The following is a 25139-nucleotide window of genomic DNA, read 5'->3' as shown; positions in this document are numbered from 1 at the left end:
GTGGTTTAGCGCCGCCTTCAGCCCAGGGTGTGATCCTGGAGACCCAGGATCAAGTCCCATGTTGGGCTCCCTGCATGGAGCCTGCTTCTCCCTCTGCCTGTGTCTCTGCCTCATTATTCTCATCAATAAATAAATAAAATCTTTTAAAAAATAAAAAAAAATAAAACTTCATGCAAATGGAACCATTTAGTGTGTACTCTTTTTTGAATAGTTTCTTTCATTTGGCATAATATTTGAGGGATTTGCCCATATTGCTGAGTGTTCCAGTAGTTCATTCTTTTTTGTTGCTGACATATATTCTATTTTGTGAATATACCACAATTTGATCATATTTTTCATTTTTTGATGAACTTTTGGGTTGTTTCTAGGTGTTAAATATTATGAGTAAAATTGATATGAATATTCATGTGAAAGTGTGTGGATGTGTTTTCACTTCTCTTGGGTAAATACCTACAATTGGTATTTGATTGCTGGGCCTTATGGTAAACACATTTTTTACTCTATAAGAAATATTAAACTATTTCCAAAATGAATGTATTATTTACATGCCACCATCAATATTATAAGGATTGCACTTGCTACATATAAGTTACTGAGAGTTGGTATTGGTAGTCTTTTTAAAAATTTAGCTATTCTAGTGAGTGGGTAGTGAATCTTCTTATGGTTTTGATTTCAATTTTCCTGATGACTGGACATTGAGCATCCTTTCATGTGCTTATGATTCATTTCTAGATTTTCTATTAGATTTCTTTTAGATTTTTTTATTTGGGTTGTTTTGAGTTAAAAAAAGTTTTTCTATATATTCAGGTAATGAATCATCTGTCAGATATATGTATTATGAATATTTTTTTGTAGTCTGTGGCTTGCCTTTTTATTTCTTTAATACTATCTTTTGATGGGGGAGAAGTTTTAAATTCTGGTAAAGTCCATATAGAATTTCTTTATGGTTTGTGCTTTTTGTGTCCTTTAAGAAGTCTTCGCTTATCTGAAGATTGCAAAGATTTTCTCCAAAGTTGCTCCTAGAAGTTTTATAGTTTTAGTTCTTACATTTAGGTATATAAGCCATTCTGAGTTAAATTTTGTGTGTGGAGTGAGAAGTTCAAGGGTTTTGTTTTGTTTTCATAAGAATATCCAGTTGTGTCAGCTACTTTGCAAACTTTGTGAAAAATTAAATAACTTTGCAAACTTTATGGAAAATCAATTGACAAAATCAAATATCCACCAATGCATAAATATATTTCTGGATTTTTCCTCATTTTCTTGATTTTTTAAATTTTTATTTTTTAAGGATTTTATTTATATATTTGATAGAGAGAGAGCACACACACAAGAGAGCACAAGCAAGGGGAATGGCAGAAGCAGACTCCTCACTGAGTAGGGAGCCCCAATGCATGGCTCTCTCCCAGGACCCCAGGCAGGATCATGACCTGAACTGAAGGCAGACGCTTAACCAACTGAGCCACCCAGGAGGTCCTTCACTTTCCTGATTATTGTAGCTTTATAGTAAGTCTTTTTTTTTTTTTAATTTTTATTTATTTATGATAGTCACAGAGAGAGAGAGGCAGAGTGTACACAGGCAGAGGGAGAAGCAGGCTCCATGCACCGGGAGCCTGACATGGGATTCGATCCCGGGTCTCCAGGATCGCGCCCTGGGCCAAAGGCAGGCGCCATACCGCTGCACCACCCAGGGATCCCTATAGTAAGTATTAAAATCAGGCAGTGTAAGACCTCCAACTTTGTCCTTCTTCCAAACTATTTTAACTACTTTAGGTCCTTTGGATTTCAATATAAATTTTAGAATCAGCTTTTCAATTTCAAAAATCCTTCTGGAACTGTGATAGAGATTGCACGAAATCTATGGATTAAGGTGCTATTTTCCAACCCATGAACATAGATACCTCTTCATTACTGAGGTCTTTTAAATTTTTGCTCAGAAATGTTTGAGTTTTCAAAGGAAAAAAATGTTTTCACTGTATAGATCTTGCACATATGATGTTAAATTTATCCCTATTTCATTTTGCATATTATTATAAATGATGTTAATATTAATTTTCTAATTATTTGTTGCTTGTATGTAAAAATATAATAGGCTTTTTCTATATTGACCTTGTATCAGGTGATCTTGTTTATATAACTTATTAGCCCTATAAGCCTTTTTGTACATTCCTTAGGATTGCCTTCATACACAAATATGTCCCTGTAAATAAAGATAGTTTTACTTCTTTCTTTTTAACTTTTGAGCCTTTCTTTTTCTTACTTTTACACTAGAGAGGCCCTCTAGAAAAATGGAGAAGTGGTGAAGGTAAATGTCCACTTTATTGTCAGTCTTAGGGTGAAAGCATTTGGTAGCTTCACCATTAGGTAGGTTTTATTTTAGGCTTTTTTGGGTTTTAGTTGTTGCTGGTTTTTTGTTTGTTGTAGATGTCTTTTATCAGGTCAAAAAAAAATTCTTTGAATTACTTGTTGATTAAGAACGTGGCTTTGTTTTTTTATACCATAAAATCGTGTTAAATTTGCTTTGCTTTTCATGTATTGAGAAAATCATATTTTTCTCTTCTATTATGCTAATGTGGTGAATTTCATTGACTCTTTAATAGATTTTTTTTGCATAATGTCTCTATTGAGATATATTTCACATACCATATAATTTATTCATTTAAAGTGAATGATTCAATGGTCTTTAGTATGTTCTCAGAGTTGTACACATATCACCACAATCAATTTTAGAACATTTCAACACTTCAAAAAGAAACCCTCATCTATAATTAGTCACTTCACATTTACTCTCTACTCTTCCAGCCAGGGACACACAATAATCCACTTTTTTTTCTGTATAGATTTGGCAATTCTGGACATTTCATGTAAATGTGTGGTCTTTTGAAACTGGCTTCTTTTACTTATACTAAAGTTTTTAAGATTTACCCAAGAAGGTGCATTAGTACTTCATTTATTTGTATGGCCCAGTAATATTCCATTATATAGCTAGACCACATTTTATTTAATCATTTATCAGTTGTTGGTGTTGTTGCCACTTTCGTCTCTTAGGAACAATGCTACTATAGTATTTGTGCACAAATTATTGTATATGTAGGTTTTCATTTCTCTTAGGTGTATATTAGGAGTAAACTGCTGGGCCATGCAGTTTGATCTTGAAGACTACTTGGCTGCTTCTCAAAGAGGCTGTACCGTTTTACATTCTCAATGGTAGTGTGGGGAAGGGTCCAATTTCTCTACATTTACACCATCTTTGTTATTATCTTTAGCGTTGTAGCTATCTTACTGGGTGTGAGGTGGCATCTCATTGTGGTTTTGATTTGCATTTCCCTAATAGCTGATATAAGTGCTTTATCAGATATATAACTTGCAAATTTTCTTCATTTTGTGAATTGTCTTTTCAGTTTCTTGATGATATCCTTTGAAACACAAGAGTTTTAGTTTATTTTTAATTTTTTGAAGGATGAGAGTTTTTAATTTTTATAATGTTCAATTTATTTTTTCTTTTGTTGTCCATACTTACAGTGTCGTATCTTCCAGAACCCATTGCCTAATTTAAAATTATGAAGACTTACTCCTGTTTTTTCCTTTAAGAGTTTTATACTTACAGCTCTTACACTTACGTCTTTGATTTATTCGTGGTTAGTTTTTGTACATGGTATGAGATAGGGGATCCAATGTATATTCTTTTGCATGTGACTTTTGGTTGTCCCAGCACACTTTGTTAAAAAGACTATACTTTTCCTCACTGAATTGTTGTGGACCCATAGTCAAAAATCAATTCCTTGTAAATGTGAAGGTTTATTTATGGACTTTCAATGTGGGTCATTATGTCAGAACCACACGGTCTTGACTACTTAGCTTTCTAATAAGTTTTGAGTTGGGAAGTGTGTGCTCTTTAAATTTGTTCTTGTTTTTCAAGATTGTTTCAGCTATCTGGGTCCTTTAAATTTCCATATGAATTTTAGCATCACCTTGCCAATTTCTGCAAAGAAATCAGCTGGAATTATAGTAAATACATTGAATCTATAGATTAATTTGTGAGTAATGCCATCTTAACAATATTAAGTCTTTTAATCCATGTATGTGGGTTATTTTCCATCTATTTAGATCATCTTTAATTTTTCAACAATGTTTTATGATTTTTAAAGTATAAGTTTTACATTTCTCTTATTAAAATTTATTCCTCAGTATTTTGTTTCTTTGCATGCTACTGTAAATGGAATTACTTTCTTAGTTTCATTTTCAGATTAGTCATCAGAAATGTATATACATACAGTTGAGTTTTGCATATTGATCTTGTATCCTGCCATCTTGCTGAACTCATTTACTAGTTTTAATTTTTTTTAGTGAGTTTTTTTAGAATTTCTACATAAAAATAATTTCATCCGCTAACAGAGATCATTTTACTGTCTTCCCAATCTGGATGCCTTTTTTAAAAATTTATTTATGATAGTCACACAGAGAGAGAGAGAGAGAGGCAAAGACGTAGGCAGAGGGAGAAGCAGGGTCCATGCTGCTTCGACGTGGGATTCGATCCCGAGTCTCCAGGATTGCGCCCTGGGCCAAAGGCAGGCGCCAAACCGCTGCGCCACCCAGGGATCCCCTGGATGCCTTTTATATCTTTATTTTGGGTAATTGCCATGACTAGAACCTCCAGTACAATATTGAGTAGAAGTGGTAAAAGGAGATATTTTTGTCTTATTCCTGATCTTAAAGTGAAAGTATTTAATCTCTTACCATTAAATATGAAGCTAGCTGTGCATTTTTTGGAGATGCTATTTATTAGGTTAAAGAAGTTCCCTTTGGGTAACCCGGGTGGCTCAGCGATTAAGCACTGCCTTCGACCCAGGGCATGATCCTGGAGACCTGGGATTGAGTCCTACGTCCGGCTCCCTGAATGGAGCCTGCTTCTCCCTCTGCCTGTGTCTCTGCCTCTCTCTCTCTCTCTCTCTCTCTCTCTGTGTGTCTTGTGGGACCCAGGAAATTTAACAAAATCTCCTACCCCTGGACAAGCAGAGCAGGACTGACTCTATTTTGGGCTACACCCGCCTTGTGCTGACCTGCTTATTACTTAGGGCACTGCCCCGCCCTAGTCAAAGACCAGGACATCCAGCTTCCAAAAACAAACAAACAAACAAACAAAACAAAACAAAACAAAAGACCAGGGCACACCCTAATGGAAATCCGGCTCAGTGGACCAGCATGACTGTGCAACTTTCTGCGTATCCCATTGGCCACCGGCCCCTATAAAGTTGCTAAGGCTCTTAGTCTCGGCGTCCAAGTCCCTGCTCCGCTGTGTCGGGTACACTTGGACCCAGGCTCGAGCTTGTACATAAACCCTCGCGTGTTTGCATCGGTGTCGGCTCCTTGGTGGTTTCTCGGATTCGCGATCTTGGGCACAACAGTCTCTCATGAATAAATAAATAAAATCTTAAAAAAAAAAAAAAAAAGAAGTTCCCTTCTATTTCTTGTTTAAGTGTTTTGTTTTTTTTTTAATTTTTAAATTTTCCCAAATGCTTTTTCTACATCTATTGAGATGATTATGTGGTTTTTGCCCTTAATTGTATGATATGTATTACATTAAGTGATTTTAAGATGTGAAGCCACCTTTGCATTTCTGGGATAAATTCCACTTGATGATGGTGCTTAATTCTTTTAAAATGTTTGTTTCAATTTGCTAGTGTTTTGTTGTAGAATTTTGCATCTATTTTCAGAAAAGATATTGGTCTTCAGTTTTCTTTTCTCATGAGGTCTTTTTCCGGTTTTGGCCTCAGTGTAATGCCGTGATAAAATGATTTGGAAAGTGTTTTATCCTCTTTTATTTTTTTGGAAAAGCCTGGGAAGAATTGGTATTTTTTTAGATTTTATTTCAATTCAAGCTAGTTAACATATAGCATATTATTAGCTCCAGGGGTAGAATTTAGTGATTCATCACTTGCATATAACACCCTGTGCCCATGGCAACAAGCGCCCTCCTCAATGCCCATCACCCATTTACCCCAGCCCCTCACCCACCTCCCTTCCAGCGACCCTCAGTTTGTTTCCTATGTTCAAGAGTCTCTTATGGTTTATCTCCCTCTCTGTTTTTACCTTATTTTATCCCCCCCCCTTCCCCTATGTTCATCAGTTTTGTTTCTTCAATTCCACATACGAGTGAAGTCATATGGTATTTGTCTTTCTCTGACTTATTTCACTTAGCATGATATCCTCTAGTTCCATCCATGTCGTTGCAAATGGCAAAATTTATTTCTTTTTTTGGATGGCTAAATAATATTCCACTGTGTATAAATAAAAAAAATATATATATGTATATAAAGAGAATTAGTACTAATCCTTATTTAAATGTTTGATAGAATTCATCAGTGAAGATATCTATGTCTGGTATATTTATTGTGGTAGTTTTCTAATTATATTCAATTTCTTTATTACAGGTCTATTCAAGTTTTCTATTTCTTCTTGATTCAATTTCAGTATCTCTTTTAAGCATTTGTCTATTTCTTCTACATTATTTATTGGCATACAGTTATTCATAGTATTCCTTATAATCTTTTAAAATTTCTGTCTGCAGTATTGCTCCTCCTTTCATTTTTTATTATGTAAATCTGAGCCTTTTTCCTTCTTTTTGCTTTTTGTGTGGTCAGACTAGCTAAACATTTGTCAATTTTGTTTTCTTTTCTTTTTTTTTTTCAATTTTGTTTTCTTTTCAAAGAACCAAATCAGTCTTTTAAATTTTTCTGTGTTGTCTTTCTATTTTCCATTTTGCTTATCCATGCTTTAATCTTTATTATTTCCTTCCTTTTGTTTGCTTTAGGTTTAGTTTGCTTTTGTTCCCACTGTCTTCAAGCGGAAGTTAGCGATTTAAGATATTTTTCTTTTTAAATTTGTTGTTTATTTCCCTCCAAATACCGTTTTAGTTGCATTACATAAGTTTTGGTAAATTTTCTTCATTTTGACTCATCTCAAAGTGTTTTATTATCTTCCTTGTGATTTCTATTTTGATTCATTAGTTATTTGGGAATATATTGTTTTATTTCTACATGTTTGTGAGTCCCCAATTTCTTTTTGTTATTGATTTCCCTTTTTCACTCTATTATGGTTGTAGAACGTCCTTTATATAATTTAAAATAAAAAATCATTGATACTTGTTTATATTCTGGCAATGATCTATCTTGGTGAATGGACTTGAGAGATTCTGCTATTGTTTGGTCTATAAAGGTCTTTTAAGTATAGTTGGTTCATAAATATTGAAATCTCTATTTCCTTGTTTATCTTCTTTCTAGTTCTGTTATTGAAAGGAGAGTATTAAAGTCTCTATTATTGTCAAATTGTCTATATTCCCCTTCAATTCTGTCAGCTTTTGCATTTTGGTGGCTCTGTTGTTAAGTACATATATGTTTATAATTGTTGTATATTCCTGATAGGTTGAGTCTTTTATCATTACAAAATGTTCCTCTTAATTTCTAATCTATTTTAGCCTCTCCTGCTTTCTTATGATTGCTGTTTTATAATATATCTTTCTTCCACCCTTTTACTTCAATCTATTTGTATCTTTGAATATACGATGTATCTCTGGGAGCACCTGGGCAGTTCAGTTGGTTAAGTGTCCAACTTTTGATTTAGGTTCAGATCACAATATCAGGGTTGTGAGATAGAGTCCTGCATCAGGCTCTACACTGGCTGTGGAGCCTGCTAAAGATCCTCTCTCTCTCTACCTCTGCCCCTCCAACCCCATGTGCTTTCTCTCTCTCAAAAATAAATAAAATCAATCAATCAATCAATCAATCAATCAATCTCTGGTGACAATATATAGTTGAATTTTCCCCCCAGTCTGACAGTTTTGGCTATTTTATTGATTGATGATATACTCACGTTTAATTTATATGGATACAATTGAAATTACATATACTACTTTATATTTTGTTTTTTATGTCTCATCATTTTTGTTCCTCTGTTCTTCCTTTACTATCTCTTTGTTTGTTTCTCTAGGGTTTACCAAATACATCTTAACTTATTAGAACCTACTTTAGACTTATATTCACTTAATTCCAGTGAGATATAGATATGACTATAGCTCTATTCCCTTTTTCCTTTTTGGTGCTGTTATTGTATATATCAAATCTATATATGTTACACATCCAATAATATAATGCTACAATTATTACTTTGTGTACTTTTAGGTCTATTAAAGGAGCTGAGAAAAGAAAAAAGCAAGTATGTATTTATAGACTTTGATATATTAACTTTAATATTTACAATTTCTGGTTCACTTCATTGCTCCTACAGATTTGAGTTGCCATCTGATATCATTTCCTTACTCCAATACAGCTTTTATCCCATATACCTTCTTTTTTTTTTGCTATTATGGGCAAATATATTTCTATATGTTATGGGTTTAATAATATGTTATATACGTATTATTCATATAATAGCTATTTAATCAGTTAAGAGAAGAAAAGCACAGAAATATATATATTTATACTGTCTTTCATAATTACATAATTACCTTTTTTAGTACTCTTGTCTTGTTATGTGGATATGAAGTGCTGTCTTGTGTCACTTGCATTTAGCCTGAAGAAGTTTCCTTACTAACTTAGTATTTATTATAAGGCAGCTCTGCAAGCAGTTTTTCATTTACCTGTAAATGTCTTTATTTCACCTTCATTTTAAAAATTGTTTTTCTGGGTAGAAGATTTTTGATTGGGGGCACCTGGGTGGTTCAGTGGTTGAGTCTCTGCCTTTGGCTCAGATCATGATCCTGGGGGTCCTGGGATCAAGTCTCACATTTGACTCCACACAGGGAGCCTGCTTCTCCCTCTGCCTATGTCTCTCATGAATAAATAAATAAAATCTTAAAAAAAAAAAAGATTTTTGGTTGGATTTGTTTTTCTTTCAATACTTGTAATGTGTTATCCCACTACCTTCTGGTCTCCATTATTTCTGAAAAAAAAAATTGTTAATCTTATTAGAGTACCCTTGTAAGTGACGAGTCATTTAACTCTTGCTGCTTTAGAAATTTTCTCCTTGTCTTTGGCTTTCAGCATTTTTCCTATGATGTTTCCAGATGTGAAACATCCTGCGTTTATTTGAGTTCTTTGAGCTTCTTAGGTGTGCAAGTTTTTTAAAAATCAAATTTGGGGTGTTTTCACGTCATCATTTTGTCTAGTTTTTTCCCTGCTCCTTTCCCCTCTCCTTCTGGTACTTCCCTTACTTAATGGTATCCCACAAGAAAGGGCAACCCTCTTGCCCTGTTGGTGGGGTTGAATCTGGTGAAGCCACTTCCGAAAAGAGTATGGAGTTTCCTCAAAAAGCTAAAAATAGAATTACCCTATGATCCAGCAATCACACTATTAAGTATTTACCCAAAGAATGCAAAAACACAAATTTAAAGAGATACATGCACTTCTATGTTTATAGCAGCATTATCTACAATAGCCAAATTATGGAAACAGTCCAAGTATCCACCAATTGATGGATGAATAAAGAAGATGTGGTCTATATACGGTAGAATATTAGCCATAAAAAGAATGAAATCTTGCCATTTGCAATGACATGGAAGAGCTAGAGAGTATTATGCTAAGTGAAATAAGTCTGTTGGGGGAAGACAAATACCACATCTTCTTTATCTACTTATATGTGTAATTTAAGAAACAAAACAAATGAGCAAAGGGTGGGGAGAGAAAGTGTCAAACTGAGAAACAGATTCTTAAGTATAGAGAAAAAGCTAATAGTTCCCAGAAGGGAGATGGCTGGGAAGATGGCGGAAATAGGTGATGGGGGATTAAGGAATGCACTTATGATAAACAGCAGGTGCTGTATGGAAGTGTTGAATCACTGTATTGTACACCTGAAACTAATATTATACTATATGGTAACTAACTGGAATTTAAACTAAAACTTAAAAAAAAGGGGGTATCCTACATTTCTCTGTTCATTATTCTTCATTCTATTTTCTTTCTATTCCTTGGACCTCATAATATATCTTCCTATCTTCAAGTTCATTAATTATTTCTTCTGCCACTTTAAATCTACTATTGAGTTCCTCTAGTCATTTTTCATTTGATTATTGTAATTTTCAACTCTAAAATTTCCATTTGTTTTTAAAAATAATTTCCTTATCTTTATAGACATTTTCTATTTGGTGTGACATTGTCATCATAGCTTCCTTGTTAAGCTGTCTACTTCATTTGATATTACACACAACTGTTAGTCTTCACTAACTGCTAGCTGATGATGCTCTGTTGTTCTACACAATGTCCAAAGGAGGTAGAAGGCCATAGCTCAAGTGCCACAGAGTCATGCTGTTCTTACAGAGATTTAATAGATTTTTAAAGAAGAGTGTTTCTTTATTTGATATTTTCCCTTAGGACAATTACAATTTTTGCCAGTTACGGTGTTTCACTGGGAACAGGTGCATGGAGCTCTTCATGTCACCATTCCAGAAGCATTTTTTGCTTTTTTTTTTTTCTTTTGAGAGAGAGAGAGGAAGAGTGAGCATGACCCAAGGGGAGAGGGGCAGAGGGAGAGACTCTCAAACAGGCTGCATGCTCAGGCAGATCCAGATGCAGGGCTCTATCTCAGGATCCTGAGATTATGACCTGAGCAGAAATCAAGAGTCAGATGCTTAATTAACTGAGCTACCTTAGGTGCCCCTTTGCTTTGTTTTTTAATTCTAGAGAGGATACTTTTATTTTTATAATATATAAAAAGTATATAAGTAGATCTAAATTTTAACACATAACATTAATGGTAATAATCCTGGGTATGGAATTGAGTGGTTTATTTTATTTTATTTTTTTAAATTTTTAAAATTTATTTATGATAGTCACACAGAGAGAGAGAGGCAGAGACATAGGCAGAGGGAGAAGCAGACTCCATGCACCGGGAGCCGGACGTGGGACTCGATTCCGGGTCTCCAGGATCGCGCCCTGGGCCAAAGGCAGGCGCTAAACCGCTGCGCCACCCAGGGATCCCCTGAGTGGTTTATTTTAATGAGATTTACTGAAGTGTAATTAAACTAAAATATGTGCATCCATTTTAGGTGAACCTTTCAATGAGCTTGACAAATACAACCACAGCATATTTAAGATATAGAACATTTCTATCATCACCATATTTAAGATAAAGATCATTTCTCTAATCTGTCCTTTTTCAATAATCTCAACCCCAACTATGTCTTCTAGAATTTTACTGAAATATACTTTTATGTTTGGCCTCTTTCATTCAGGATGTTTCTGAGATTTATCAATGTTGCTGCATGTAGTAAAGTTTATTTCTTTTTATTGTTGAGTAGTATTACACTGTTTCCTCATAGCATAATTTGTTTATCCAGTTGTCTGTTGATGAACATTTGGGTTATTTCCAGTTTTTGAAAATTATCAAGAAAGTTGCTAAGAATATTTATGTACAAGTTCTATATAGACATATATTTACATTTTTCTTGAATAAATAAGTAGAATTGCTTATATTTTGGCTTTATACTTTTGACATTTGTTTTCAAAGTGATTGTAACATTTTACATTCCTACCAGCAATGTATGGAGGAGTTCTAGTTGTTCTACAACTCACCAGCATTTGTTACTGTCAGTCTTTCAAATTTTAGCCATTCAAGTTGCTGCAGTGATATTGTATTTTCAATTCTTGTTTCTCTGACGACTAATAAAGCTTGGTACCTTTTCATGCGCTTGACTGATTTTTAAAAATTGTGATAAAATACACAAAGCATAAAATTTACCATCTTAACCATTTTTATGTGTACAGTTCAGTTGGCATTTTAGTACAACCATATTGTTGTACAATCATCTACATCCATCTACAGAAAGCTTCTCATTTTGCAAAATTGAAACTCTGTACCTATTAAATAACAATTTCTGATCTTCCTCTCCCCCAAGATCCTGGCAATTATTGTTCCACTTTCCATCTCTGAATTTTATGACTCTAGGTTACTCATATAAGTGGACTCATACAGTATTTGTCCTTTTGTGACTGGCTAATGTCATGTAATACAATGTCCTCAAGGTTCATCCATGTTGAAGCATGTGTTAGAACTCTTTTTTTTTAAATTTATTTTTATTTATTTACTTGTGAGAGAAGAGAGAAAAATAACATTAGTGGGGAGTGGGGAGAAGCAGACTCCCTGCAGAGCAGCAGGCCTGATGTGGGGCTCATTCCCAGGACCCTGAGATCATGATCTGAGCTGAAGGCAGATTTTTAACTGATGGAGCCCCCCAGGTGCCCCCAGAATCCCTTTTCCTTTTTATACCTGAATAATATTTCATAGTATTTATACACTACCATATTTTGTACCACATTTTGTTTATCCATTCATTTGTTGATGGATCTTTAGGTTGTTTCCACATTTGGCTCATGTGAATAATGCAGAATAACAAGGGTGCAAAATATGTGTTTTGGTCTCTGCTTTCAATTCTTTGGGGATATAAACCCTGAAGTGGAATTGGTGGATTATATGGTTATTGTGTCATTTATTTTTTAAAGAACTGTTTACATAGTGGCTGTACAAAATAGTACATACTTATATTTTAATATAAAATAATATTCTCATCAATAGTGCACAAGGGTTCTAATTTTTCCACATCCTCATCAACACTTGGTTGGGTATTTTTTGTTTGTTTGTAATAATAGCCATCATAATGGATGTGAGATGACATCTTATTGTGGTTTTGATTTGCATTTCCCTAATGATTAGTGATGTTGAGCATCTTTTCATGTGTTTTTGGGTATTTGCAAATCTTTTTTGAGAGTAACACCTTCTCATGTGGTATATGTATACAAAGGAATATTACTCAGCCATTAGAAACGACAAATACCCACCATTTGCTTCGACATGGATGGAACTGGAGTGTATTATGCTGAGTGAAATAAGTCAATCGGAGAAGGACAAACATTATATGGTCTTACTCATTTGGGTAATATAAAAAATAGTGAAAGGGAATAAAGGGGAAAGGAGAAAAATTGAGTGGGAAATATCAGAAAGGGAGACAGAACATGAGAGACTCCTAATTCTGGGAAAAGAACAAGGGGTGGTAGAAAGGGAGGTGGGGTGGGGTGGGGTGACTGGGTGATGGGCACTGAGGGGGGCACTTGATGGGATGAGCACTGGGTGTTTTTCTATATGTTGGCAAATTGAACACCAATAAAAAATAAAATAAAATAAATGAATAAATAAATAAATAAATAAATAAAATTTAAAAAGAGAGTAACATCTTCTCAAGTCCTTTGCCCATTTTCAAAATCATTCCTTTTTTTTCAACTGTTGGAATTCTTTATATATATATATATATATATATATATATATATATATATATATATATATCTTTATATATATATAAAATATTAACCCCTTACTAGATGTATTATTTACATATATTTTCTCCTATTCTGTGGGTTGCATTTTCACTCTGTTGATCATGTTCTTTGTTGTCTGCGCTTTTTAGTGTCATATCCAAGAAATTACTGCCCTTGATTCACTTTGAATTAAATTTTGTATATGGTATAAGGTAAGCATCCAACTTCATTCTTTTGCATGTAAAAGTGTTTGGGTTAAATTGGTGTTTCTTCCTCAAATGTTTGATTGAATTTTATAATAAAGCCACCTGAACCTGAATTCTTTGTGGAAATTTGAAATTAAGGATTTTATTTCTTCAGAAGATAGGAACGTTCAGATTTTTATTTCTTTCTGTGTTAATTTGGTAATCTCTATCTTTCATGGAATTGTCTAGTCTATCATAAGTACTATCTGAATTGTTAAATATACTAATATATTATTAATATTTCTTATTTTATTTCTGGAGAATCTGTGATGGTGCTGCTTCCTTAATTCTTGGTATTAACAGTTTACTTTCTAATTCATTTTTTTGACTAATCTAGCTAGAGGTTTACCAATTTTTTTTCAATTAGCAATAATCGATAAACCTCATTGGCTATGATATTGCCACTGCACAAAGCTCCACTTTTTTTTTATATATATATATATTTTTTATTTATGATAGTCACAGAGAGAGAGAGAGAGAGAGGCAGAGACATAGGCAGAGGGAGAAGCAGGCTCCATGCACCGGGAGCCCGATGTGGGATTCGATCCCGGGTCTCCAGGATCACGCCCTGGGCCAAAGGCAGGCGCTAAACCGCTGCACCACCCAGGGATCCCCTCCACTTTTTTTTTTTTTAAAGATTTTATTTATTTATTCATGAGAGAAACAGAGAGGCAGAGACATAGGCAGAGGGAGAAGCAGGGTCCCTTTGGGGAGCCCAATGTGGGACTTGATCCCAAGACCCCAGGATCACGACCTGAGCCAAAGGCCAACCTCAATCACTGAGCCACCCAGGTGCCCCAAGGTTTACCAAACTTATTGATCTTTTCAAAGAAGTGGTTCTTTTGATTGATTTTCTCTATTTTTGTCTGGTTTTGGCTTCATTAATTTCCAATATAATCTTTATTGTTTCTTCCTTCTATTTTTCTAAGATGGGATCTAAGGTAATTGATTTTAGGTCTTCTTAATTATTTATGTATTTGTCGTTGAAAAATATTTTTAAAATGTATTTTAGAAAGAGAGAGATTGTGAGTGAACAGGAGGAGGAACAGAGTGGGAGGGAATGAGAATTTGAAGCAGACTCCACATTGAGCAAAGAGCCTGACTTCAGGCTCAAACACAACTGCAAGATCATGACCTGAGCTGAAACTGAGAGTCCAGCACTTACCACCCACTTGCCCCTTGATCTTCTTTTTTAATATAAATACCTAATGCTTTTTTTTCTCTAAAGCATAACTTTAGCTAAGTACATCCCACAGATTTTGTAGAAATATTTTCTCATTGTTCTTACAATTTCTTTTTTGACTATGGTTTATTTAATTTCCAAATATTTTGTGCTTTATAGTTATCTTTAGTTATTGATTTCTAACTAAATTGCATTTTGTAAGGGCTCTATGTGATTTCTATCCTGTTGAGTTTATGGAGACTACTTTTATGGCTCAGCATATGACAAATGTCCCATTGGCACTGATAACACTGCAAAGTCTGCCATTGCTGGGTGAAGTGTTCTTTAAAAGATAATTAGATCCACTTATGTGAAAGGATTATTCAAGTTTTCTATATTCATATCTGTTTTTCGATCTGCTATTTCTATTAATTATGGAGGAGCTGAAATATCCAACTCTAATTGTGGATTTGTCTTTTTCATTTTTGTCAGTTTTTTCCTCAGATATTTTGGGGTGTTTTTTTTTTTTTGTCTGTTTTTTATTTTTCTGTTTATTTCAAGTTTTTATTTAAATTCTAGTTAGTTAGCGTATACAAAATTGATTTCAGGTGTAGACTTTAGTGATTCATCACTTTGCATATAACACACAGTACTCATGACAAGTGTCCTCCTTAATACTCATCACCCATTTAGCCCCTCCCCCAGCCACCACCCTCAACACAATTCTCAGTTTGTTTTCTACAGTTAAGAGTCTCTTAGAAAAAAAAAAAAAAAAAAGAGTCTCTTAGGATTTGTTTCCCTCTCTCTTTTCTTTCTTCTCATATGTTCATCTGTTTTATTCCTTAAATTCCACATATGAGTGAAATCATACAGCGTTTGTCTTCCTTTGATTGACTTATTTTGCTTAGCATAACCCTCTAGCTCCATCTCTGTCATTGTAAATGGCAAGAGTTCATTCTTTTTTTTTTCAAAGATTTTTTATTTATTTATTCATGAGAGACACAGAGAGATAAAGAGGCAGAGGCACAGGCAGAGGGAGAAGCAAGCTCCATGCAAGGAGCCGGATATGGGACTTGATCCCAGGTCTCCAGGATCATGCCCTGGGCTGAAGGCAGTGCTAAACCACTGAGCCACCGGGGCTGCCCAAGTTCATTCTTTTTAATGGCTGAGTAATATATACCACCTCTTCTGTATCCATTCATCAGTCGATGGACATTTGGGCTCTTTTCTATAGACTATTTGGCTATTGTTGATAATGCTGATATAAACATCAAGGTGCATATGCCCCTTCAAAACTGTGTTTTTTGTATCCTGTGCGTAAATACTTAGTGGTTATAATTGCTGAATTGTAGGGTAGTTGTATTTTTAACTTTTTGAAGAAACTCCATACTGTTTTCTAGAGTGGCTACAATAGTTTGCATTCCCACCAACAGTGTAACAGGGCTCCTCTTTCTCTGTATCCTTGCCAACATTTGTTGTTTCCTGTGTTACTTAGTTTTAGCCATTCTGACAGGTGTGAGGTGGTATCTCTGTGGCTTTGATTTGTATTTCCTTGATATGAGTGATGTTGAGCATCTTTTTAAAAAGATTTATTTATTTATTAGAGAGAAAGAGAGCATGGAGAAGAGGGGCAGAGGGAGAGGGAGAGAGAGAGAGAATCTCAAGCAGACTCCCCGTTGAGCACAGAGCCCAATGCAGGGCTTGATCTCACAACCCAGAGCTCATGACCTGAGTTGAAATCAAGAGTCTCATGATTAACCAACTGAGACACCCAGACATCCCAGTGATGTTAGCATCTTTTCTTTTCTTTTTAAAATTTAAATTCAATTAAAATTTAAATTTCATATAGTGTATCATTGGTTTTAGAGGTAGAGTTCAATAATTCATCAGTTGCATATAACACCCAGTGCTCATCACCTCACATACTCTCCTTAATTCCCATCACTCAGTTATCCCATTCCCCCACCCACCTCTGCTCCAGCCACCCTCAGTTTTTTATAGTTAAGAGTTTCTCATGATCTTTTTCTCTCCCTGATTTTTTTCTCTCCCTTTTTCTTTCCATTCAGTTATCCCCCCTTTCCTCTATGATCCTCTGCCCTGTTTTTATATTCCACACATCACATCTACACTCTTTCCATAGTTTGGATATTGTGGACATTTGAGGCATCTTTTCATGTGTCTGTTATGCATTCTGTGTCTTCTTTGGAAAAATGTCTGTTCATGTCTTCTACCCGTTTCTTAACTGGATTATTTATTTTTTGGGTGTTGAGTTTGATAAGTTCTTTATAGATTTTGGATATTAACCCTTTATCAGATAAGTCATTTGCAAATATCTTCTTTCATCCTGTAGGTTGTCTTTAGTTTTGTTGGTTTTTTCCTTCACTGTGCAGAAACTTTTATTTTGACAAAGTCCCAATAATCCATTTTTGCTTTTATTTCTCTTGCCTCCAGTGGCATGTCCAGTAAGAAGGTGCTGCAGCAGAGGTCAAGGAGGTTGCTGTCTGTGTTTCCTCTAGGATTTTGGTTGTTTCTATCTCACATTTAGGTCTTTCATCCATTTTAAATTTATTTTTGTGTATGGTGTAAGAAAGTGGTTGAGTTTCATTCTTCTGCATGTTGTTGTCCAGTTTTCTCAACACCATTTGTTGTCATTTTTCCATTGGATATTATTTCCTGATTTGTCAAAGAAAGATTAGTTGATCATATAGTTGTGGGTCCATTTCTAGGTTCTCTATTCTGTTCCATTGATCTATATGTATGTTTTTGTGCCGATACCATACTGTCCTGGTGACTACAGTTTTGTAACATAGCCTGAAGATGGGAATTGTGATGCCTCTAGTTTTGCTTTTCTTTTTTAAGATCATGTTGGCTATTTGGGATCTTTTGTGGTTCCATACAAATTTTAAGATTGCTTATTCTAGCTCTGTGAAGAGTGCTGGTGGTATTTTGATAGGGATTGCATTGAATGTGTAGATTGCTTTGGGTAGTATAGACATTTTAACAATATTTGATCTTCCAATCCATGAGCATGGGAAGTTTTTCCATTTCTTTGTGCCATCTTCAATTTATTTCATAAGCATTCTATAGTTTTCAGCATGCAGATCTTTTATGCTTTAGGCTTTTTCCTAGGTACCTTATGGTTTTGATGCAACTGTAAATTGGATTGATTCCTTAATTTCTCTTTCAGTTGCTTCATTTTTGGTGTATAGAAATGCTATCTCTGGGTGGCTCAGCGGTTTAGCCCCTGCCTTTGGCCTAGGGTGTGATCCTGGAGTCCTGGGATCGAGTCCCGGCATAGGGCTCCCAGCATGGAGCCTGCTTCTCCCTTTGCCTGTGTCTCTGCCTCTCTCTCTCTTTCTCTATGTCTATAATAAATAAATCTTTTTTTTTTTAAGAAATGCAACGGATTTCTATACATTGATTTTATATCCTGTGACTGCTTAATTTGTGTATCAGTTCTAGCAATTTTTGGGTGGAATCTTTCAGGTTTTCTACGTAGAGTATCATGTCATCCACAAATAGTGAAAGCTGCTTGATTTCTTTCTTACCAGTTTGGATGCCTTTTATTTCTTTCTGTTGTCTGATTGCTGAGGCTAGGACTCCTAGTACTATGTTAAATAACAATGGTGAAAGTGGATATCTCTGTCTTCTTCTTGACTTTAAAGGAAAAGCTCTCAGTTCTTCCTACTGAAGATGGTATTAGCTGTGGTGTTTTCAAGTATAGCCTTTATGATGTGAGGTACGTTCCCCCATCCTTACTTTGTTGAGAGTTTTTATCAAGAATGGACTCTGTAGGGGATCCCCAGGTGGCTCAGTGGTTTAGTGCCTGGCTTCAGCCCAGGACGTGATCTTGGAGTCCCAGGATCGAGTCTCATGTCGGGCTCCCTGCATGGAGCCTGCTTCTCCCTCTGCCTGTGAATCTGCCTCTCTCTCTCTCTCTCTCTCTCTGTCTCTCATGAATAAATAAAGTCTTTTAAACAAATTTTTTTAAATCTTTTTAATCATTTTGTTGGATAACTAGGTTTTTTTAATATTTTATTTATTCATGAGAGACACATGAATGAGTTTGGAAGTTTTCATTTCTATTTTTTGGAAACAGTTTGAGAAGAATAAATATTAACTCTTCTTTAAATGCATGGTAGAATTCCCCTGGGAAGCCATTTGGCCCTAGACTTCTGTTTGTGAAGACATTTTTGATTAATTAAGTTCTCTGCTGGCTAGGGTTTGTTCAAATTTTCTATTTCTTCCTGTTTCAGTTTGGTAGTTTGTGTGTTTCTAGAAGTTTATCCATTTCTTCCAGATTGCCCAGTTTGTTGGCATATAGTTTTTCATAATATTCTCTTATTATTGTATTTCTGTCATGTTGGTTGTGTTCTCTCTTCTTTCCTTCGTGATTTTATTTATTTAGATCCTTATGCTTTTCTTTTTGATAAGTCTGGTGAGGGGTTTATCAATTTTACTAATTCTTTCAAAGAAATAGCTCTTAGTTTCCTTGATCTATTTTACTGCTTTTGTTTGTTTCTATATCATTTATTTCTGCTCTAATCCTTATTTCTCTTCTTCTGCAGGCTTTAGCCTTTATTTGCTTTTCTTTTGCTAGCTCCTTTAGATGTAAGGTTAGGTTGTGTACTTGAGACAGTTCTCACTTCTTGAGGTAGGCCTGTATTGCTATATACTTCCCTTTTATGACCACCTTTGGTGCATCCAAAGGATTTGGGCGGCCATGTTTTCATTTTCATTTGCTTCAATGTATTTTTTCATTCCTTCTTTAATTTCCTGGTTAACTCCTTCCTTCTTTGGTAAGATGTTCTTTAACCCCCATGTATTTGTCATGTTTCCAAATTTTTTCTTATGGTTGATATCAAGTTTCATAGTATTGTGGTCTGAAAACATGCATGGTGTGATCTCAGTCTTCTTGTACTTGTTAAGGCCTGATTTGTGACCCAGTATTATATGATCTATTTTGGAGAATGTTCTATGTATACTTGAAACGAATGTGTATTCTGTTGCTTTAGGATGAAATGTTGTGTATATATCTGCTAAATCCATCTGGTCCAGTGTGTCATTCAAAGCCATTGTTTCCTTACTGATTTCTGCTTAGATGATGTGTCCATTGCTATAAGTGGGGTGATAAGTCCCTACTATTATTGTACTATTATCAATAAGTTATTTTATGTTTGTTATTAATAATTTTATATATTTGGCTGCTCCCAAGTTAGGGGCATAAATATTTATCATTGTTAGATTTTCTTGTTGGATAGACTGCTTTATTTTGATTTAATGTCCTTCTTCATCACATGTTACAGTCTTTGGTTTAAAATCTAATTTGAAAAAAGAAAAAAAAACTAATTTGTCAGGATACCTGGGTGGCTTAGTGGTTGAGCATCTGCCTTTGGCTCAGGTTGTGAACCCAGAGACCTGGGATCGAGTCCCACATCAGGCTTCCTGCATGGACCCTGCTTCTCCCTCTGCCTATGTCTCTGCCTCTCCCTCTCTCTGTATCTCTTATGAATAAATAAATAAAATCTTTTTTAAAAATCTAATTTGCCTGATAAAAGTATAGTTATTGGGCTTTTTTTGATGTCTATTTGCATGTTAAATGGCTTTCCATCACCTTTTTCAATCTGCAGGTGTCTTTAGGTCTAAAATGAGTCTCTTTAGGCAGCATATAGATAGGTCTTTTCTCTTTTTTTTTATCCATTCTGATACCCTATGTCTTTTGATTGGCACATTTAGTCCATTTATATTTAGAGTGATTATTGATAGATATGAATTTAGTGACAGCGGATTATTACCTGTAAAGTTGGTGTTTCTGGAGATTTTCTCTGTTCCTTTCTAGTCTTTGTCACTTTTGGTCTTTCCCACTCAAAGAATGCCATTTAATATTTCTTGCAGAGCTGGTTTAGTGGTCTTGAACTCCTTCAGTTTTTGCTTGTCTGGGAAACTCTTTGCCTATCCTTCTATTCTGAATGACAGCCTGGCTGGACTAAGTATTCTTGACTTCATATTTTTTTCCATTGAGCACATTGAATATATCATGCCACTTTCTTCTGGGATGCTAAGTTTCTGTGGATAGATGTGCTGTGAACCTAATTTGTCTTCCCTTACTGGTTAAGAACTTTTTCTCTCTTGCTGCTTTCAATATTCTTTACTTGTCTGTGTATTTGTAAATCTTGGTATGTCTTGGTGCTGGCCAGTTTTAGTTGATTTTTTTTTAAATTTTTTAAAAATTATTTATTTATGATAGTCACAGAGAGAGAGAGAGAGAGAGAGGCAGAGACACAGGCAGAGGGAGAAGCAGGCTCCATGCACCGGGAGCCCGAACATGGGATTCGATCCCCGGTCTCTAGGATCGCGCCCTGGGCCAAAGGCAGGCACTAAACTGCTGCACCACCCAGGGATCCCCAGTTTTTGTTGATTTTGATGGCAGTTCTCTGTGCTTCCTGGATTTCAATGTCTGTTTCCTTTCCCCATATTAGGGAAGCTTTCAGCTATACTTTGCTTAAATAAACCTTCTCCCCACTTTTTCCTCTCTTCTTTTTCTGGGACTCTTATGATACAAATGTTATTATAATTTATGGAGTCACTGAGTTCCCTAAATCTATATTTGTGATCCAACATTTGTCTTTCCTTCTTCTATTCAGCTTCCTTATTTCCCATAATTTTATCTTCTATATCACTGATTCATTCCTCTGCTTCTTCCATCCTTGTTGTCAATACAGCCAGTCAGTTTTGCACCTTGGCTACAGCATTTTTTATTTCATTATGACTAGTTTTTAGGTATTTTATCTCTGTAGTAAGGGTCTCTCTGGTTTCTTTTATGCTTTTCTCAAGACCAGCTACATCTTTATGGTTGTTGTTTTAAGTTCTGGTTAAAGCATTATTTGTATCTGTTTTGATTAGATCCCTGGCTGTGATCTCTTCTTGTTCTTTCTTTTGGGGTGAATTCCTCCATCTTGGCATTTTTTTCTAGGTTTGTGTTAGGGAAGCCTGTTATGTTTCCTACTCCTGAGCATAATGGCTATATTAAGAATAGGTCACGTACTTTTCAGGGCCTGGTGCTTCAGGAAGTTTTTTTTGGTGTATGCTGTATGCACTCTACTGTTGTGTTTTGGCTACTTTCCCTCAGATCCATCCTCTCAGAGTTTCTCTTTGCCTGCAGTGGGGCAGTGTTTGGACCTAGTCCAGTGTGTGGCAAGTTTTAACTGAGTGTGTTTTGCTCTGCTTGTTAGAAAAGGCTAGATCATATTTGCACTAAAGCTGAAGGTTTGTAGCACTCTATGATCCGACTTGGTGCATATGGAGGGTTTGTGCTGGTCTTCTGGGGGAAGGGCGTGCTGCACTCATTCTCAGGGAAACTTACCCTAGTGGAGATGCATCTGCAGGTCACAGTGGGGGCTTGGTGTAAATGGCACGAGTCTCCACTGAGGGCACTCTTTTGCTCACTGAAGTATGTCTGTGCTGATGGGGGAATGGGGCAGGGTCACCCACTCTCTTGTCTCCAAAGAGGAGAATTCATGCTCACTACTGTTCAGGAGCCCTCACAGAAAACTGAATAATCTCTCTTCTTGTGTCTCTGGCCCTGTCACAACCCTGCTTTCACCCTGTGTCTGAGCCATCACTCTGCCTACCTCAGGCACACCAGCTTGGTTTCAACACTCTGAGTTTTAGGGACCTGGCAGGGCACAGACCCCCACTAATCCTCTCAGGGAGAGTGTCACTGCACTGGGGCTCATGCTGGTTTTTCCCAGAAAAGCAATCCCATGACTCTGCTGGGGCTTGGCGTTTATGGCAAAACATAGCAAAACGTGCTTCCAGGTTAGCTGCCTTCAGCAGGTGCCTCTGGAGCTATGCTAATTAAGGGGCCACTCAATGGTGCCCCATTGTCTCTTTTGTCCTTTTCTCAACTGCATTCCAAGAAGGGAAACTGTCTTTCCCTGTGCACACCACAGTATCTTCAGACCATGTTGCCCATTCTGGGGCCTCTGTCTTCATTCCCCAAAGAAGCATTGTTAAGCTTGCCAGGCTCAAGCCCAGCAATGGAGCAGACTTCTAAAACTTCAGACTATGAGCTCCACGGCTTATAAAAACTTGCAATAATCAGCCCCTTTTCCTAGTCAATGGTTTTGGACAAGAGTTTTTCTTGTGGAATCCTTTATGTGCTGCTCCCCACCTCCCCACCCCAGCATGTCTCTCTTGGTGATCAGGGTTCCCTATCCTCCACAGCACCTGTAATTCTTTTCTCCCCTAAATCAACTCTCTGCAGCTCCTACCTTCCACGATGTGGCGTTTTTTCTTCCTTTAGATGTGCAATTTGTTCCCTCAGTCCTCAGATGGATTTCTTGGGTGTCAGAATGATTTAATATTTCTCTAGCTGTGTATGGGGGGGACAAGGTAAGTATAAGGTCCCCCTACTATTCCCTACTTCATGTATTTTGAAGCAGTTGGGTGTATTCACATTTAGGACTGTCATTTTCTCTTAGTAACTTGCCATTTTATTATTATGAAACATCCCTCTTTATCTCTGGGAGTAGTCCTTGTTCTAAAGTCTACTTTGTCCAATATGAAGATAGTCATTCCACTTTTCTTATGTTTCATGTTTACATGGTATGTATTTTTCTGTACTTTTACATTTATCCTTCCTGTATGTTTATTTATAAAGATTTTATTTATTTATGTGAGAGAGAGAGAGAGAGAGAGTGTGTGTGTGTGCTTCAATGGGGGGAGGGACAGAGGGAGAAGAAAAGGGAGAAGCAGACTCCCTGCTGAGGGGCAGCCCAGCCTGAGGCTGTATCCCAGGACCTGAGCAGAGGTGAGATGCATTTTTATTTTTTAGATTTTATTTATTTATTCATGAGAGATACACAGAGAGGCAGAGACATAGGCAGAGGGAGAAGCAGGATCCACACAGCCCGATGTAGTACTCAGTCCCAGGTCTCCAGGTTCACAACCTGAGCTGAAGGCAGATGCTCTACTGCTGAGCCACCTGAGCATCCCTAGAAGTCAGACACTTAACCAACTGAGCCACCCAGGCACCCCCTGTGTCTATATATTTAAAGTGAATTTCTTGTGGAAAGCCATATAGTAAGACTTGACTTTATTAGCCAATTGGACAATCTCTGACTTTTAATGAGAATATTTAATCCCTATGCATTACATGTAATTATTGACATGGCTAGGTTTAAATCTACTGTTTTGCTCTTTGTTTTCTATTTGTCCCATGTACTTTCTTTTTCCTTCTTTTCCTATCTTTTGGATTATTTTTTCGTACTCCATTTTATGTCCTCCATTGAATAATGTATTATACTATTTCATTTTTTAGTGATATAAAGCTTATGATAGACATCTTTAATTACTAGTGTACCTTCAAATGGTATTATGCCACTTCTACAATAATGTAAAATTTTCACCAGTATGTAGTAGATCCTTGAACAGCATGGTGGTAGGGGCACTGACTCCCCTCACAATGCAGTAAAAAATCTGAATATAACTTTTATTTTAAAAAAGATTTTATTTACTTATGCATGAGACACACACAAAGAAAGGCAGAGACATAGAGGGAGAAGCAAACTCCCTGCAGGAACCCCAATGTGGGACTCGACCCTGGACCCTCAGCATACCCTGAGCTGAAGGCAGACACTCAACCACTGAGCCACCCGTGCATCCCTGAATATAACTTTTAACTCTCAAAACGTAACTACTAATAGCCTACAGTTGACTGGGAGACTTACCAATAACATAAACAGTCGATTAACACATATTTTGTATGTTATATGTGTGATATACTATATTCTTACTATAAAGTAAGCTAGAGAAAAGAAAATATTAATAAAAATATAAGGAAGAGAAAATTCATTTACAGTACTGTATTATATTTATCAAAAATAAATCCATGTGTGTAAGTGCAGCCATGCAGTTCAAACCCATGTTGTTAAAGGGTCAGTTGTATTTCCAAGGTCTCTCTGCTCTGTCTGGCCTGAACTTGAATAACTCACATCTGTGAGCTATGAGGGTTCATTTTATTTTATTTTAATTAATTAATTAATTTTAAAGATTTTATTTATTTATTCATGAGAGACCCACAGAGAGAGGCAGAGACACAGGCAGAAGGAGAAGCAGACTCCCTTCGGGGAGCCTGATGTGGGACTCGATCCAGGACCAGGATCACACCTTGAGCAAAAGGCAGACGCTCAACCCCTGAGCCACCCGGCATCCCAATGGGGGTTCATTTTAGAGCTCCCTTGCTAATGTTTTCTGCCTGGCCTCATGGAGTCTCACTCTATGCATTAACCAAAGACGCAAGGAGGAGCCTCTTCAGATTTCTAGCTCTTGTTCTGCCTAGCTTACTGATTTCTGGTACTATGCCCTGCAAATTCCAGCTGCCTCAGCCTTCATAACTCTGATCACTCTTTCCTCAATTTAGCAAAATGCCAT

The 25139-nt window shown here is 36.2% G+C and overlaps 1 protein-coding gene across 4 annotated transcripts in view; it reads left to right on the top strand.

The window, feature by feature from the left end:
* Positions 1 to 25139, top strand: part of CCNY (cyclin Y) — a 333147-nt gene that overhangs the window by 26846 nt on the left and 281162 nt on the right. For 2 of the 4 annotated variants that reach the window (XM_038529665.1, XM_038529666.1), the window contains one exon: positions 8175 to 8208. The exons of the other annotated variants lie outside the window; for them this stretch is intronic. The gene's annotated coding sequence lies outside the window, so the exon portion shown is untranslated. The remainder of the gene's footprint in view (positions 1 to 8174; positions 8209 to 25139) is intronic. 4 annotated transcript variants of the gene reach the window in all.

Source organism: Canis lupus, chromosome 2 (assembly GCF_011100685.1).
Source record: "Canis lupus familiaris isolate Mischka breed German Shepherd chromosome 2, alternate assembly UU_Cfam_GSD_1.0, whole genome shotgun sequence".
Classification (NCBI taxonomy): Eukaryota; Metazoa; Chordata; class Mammalia; order Carnivora; family Canidae; genus Canis; species Canis lupus.
Note: the sequence above shows the minus strand (reverse complement) of the source record. Positions and strands in the feature narration are given on the sequence as shown.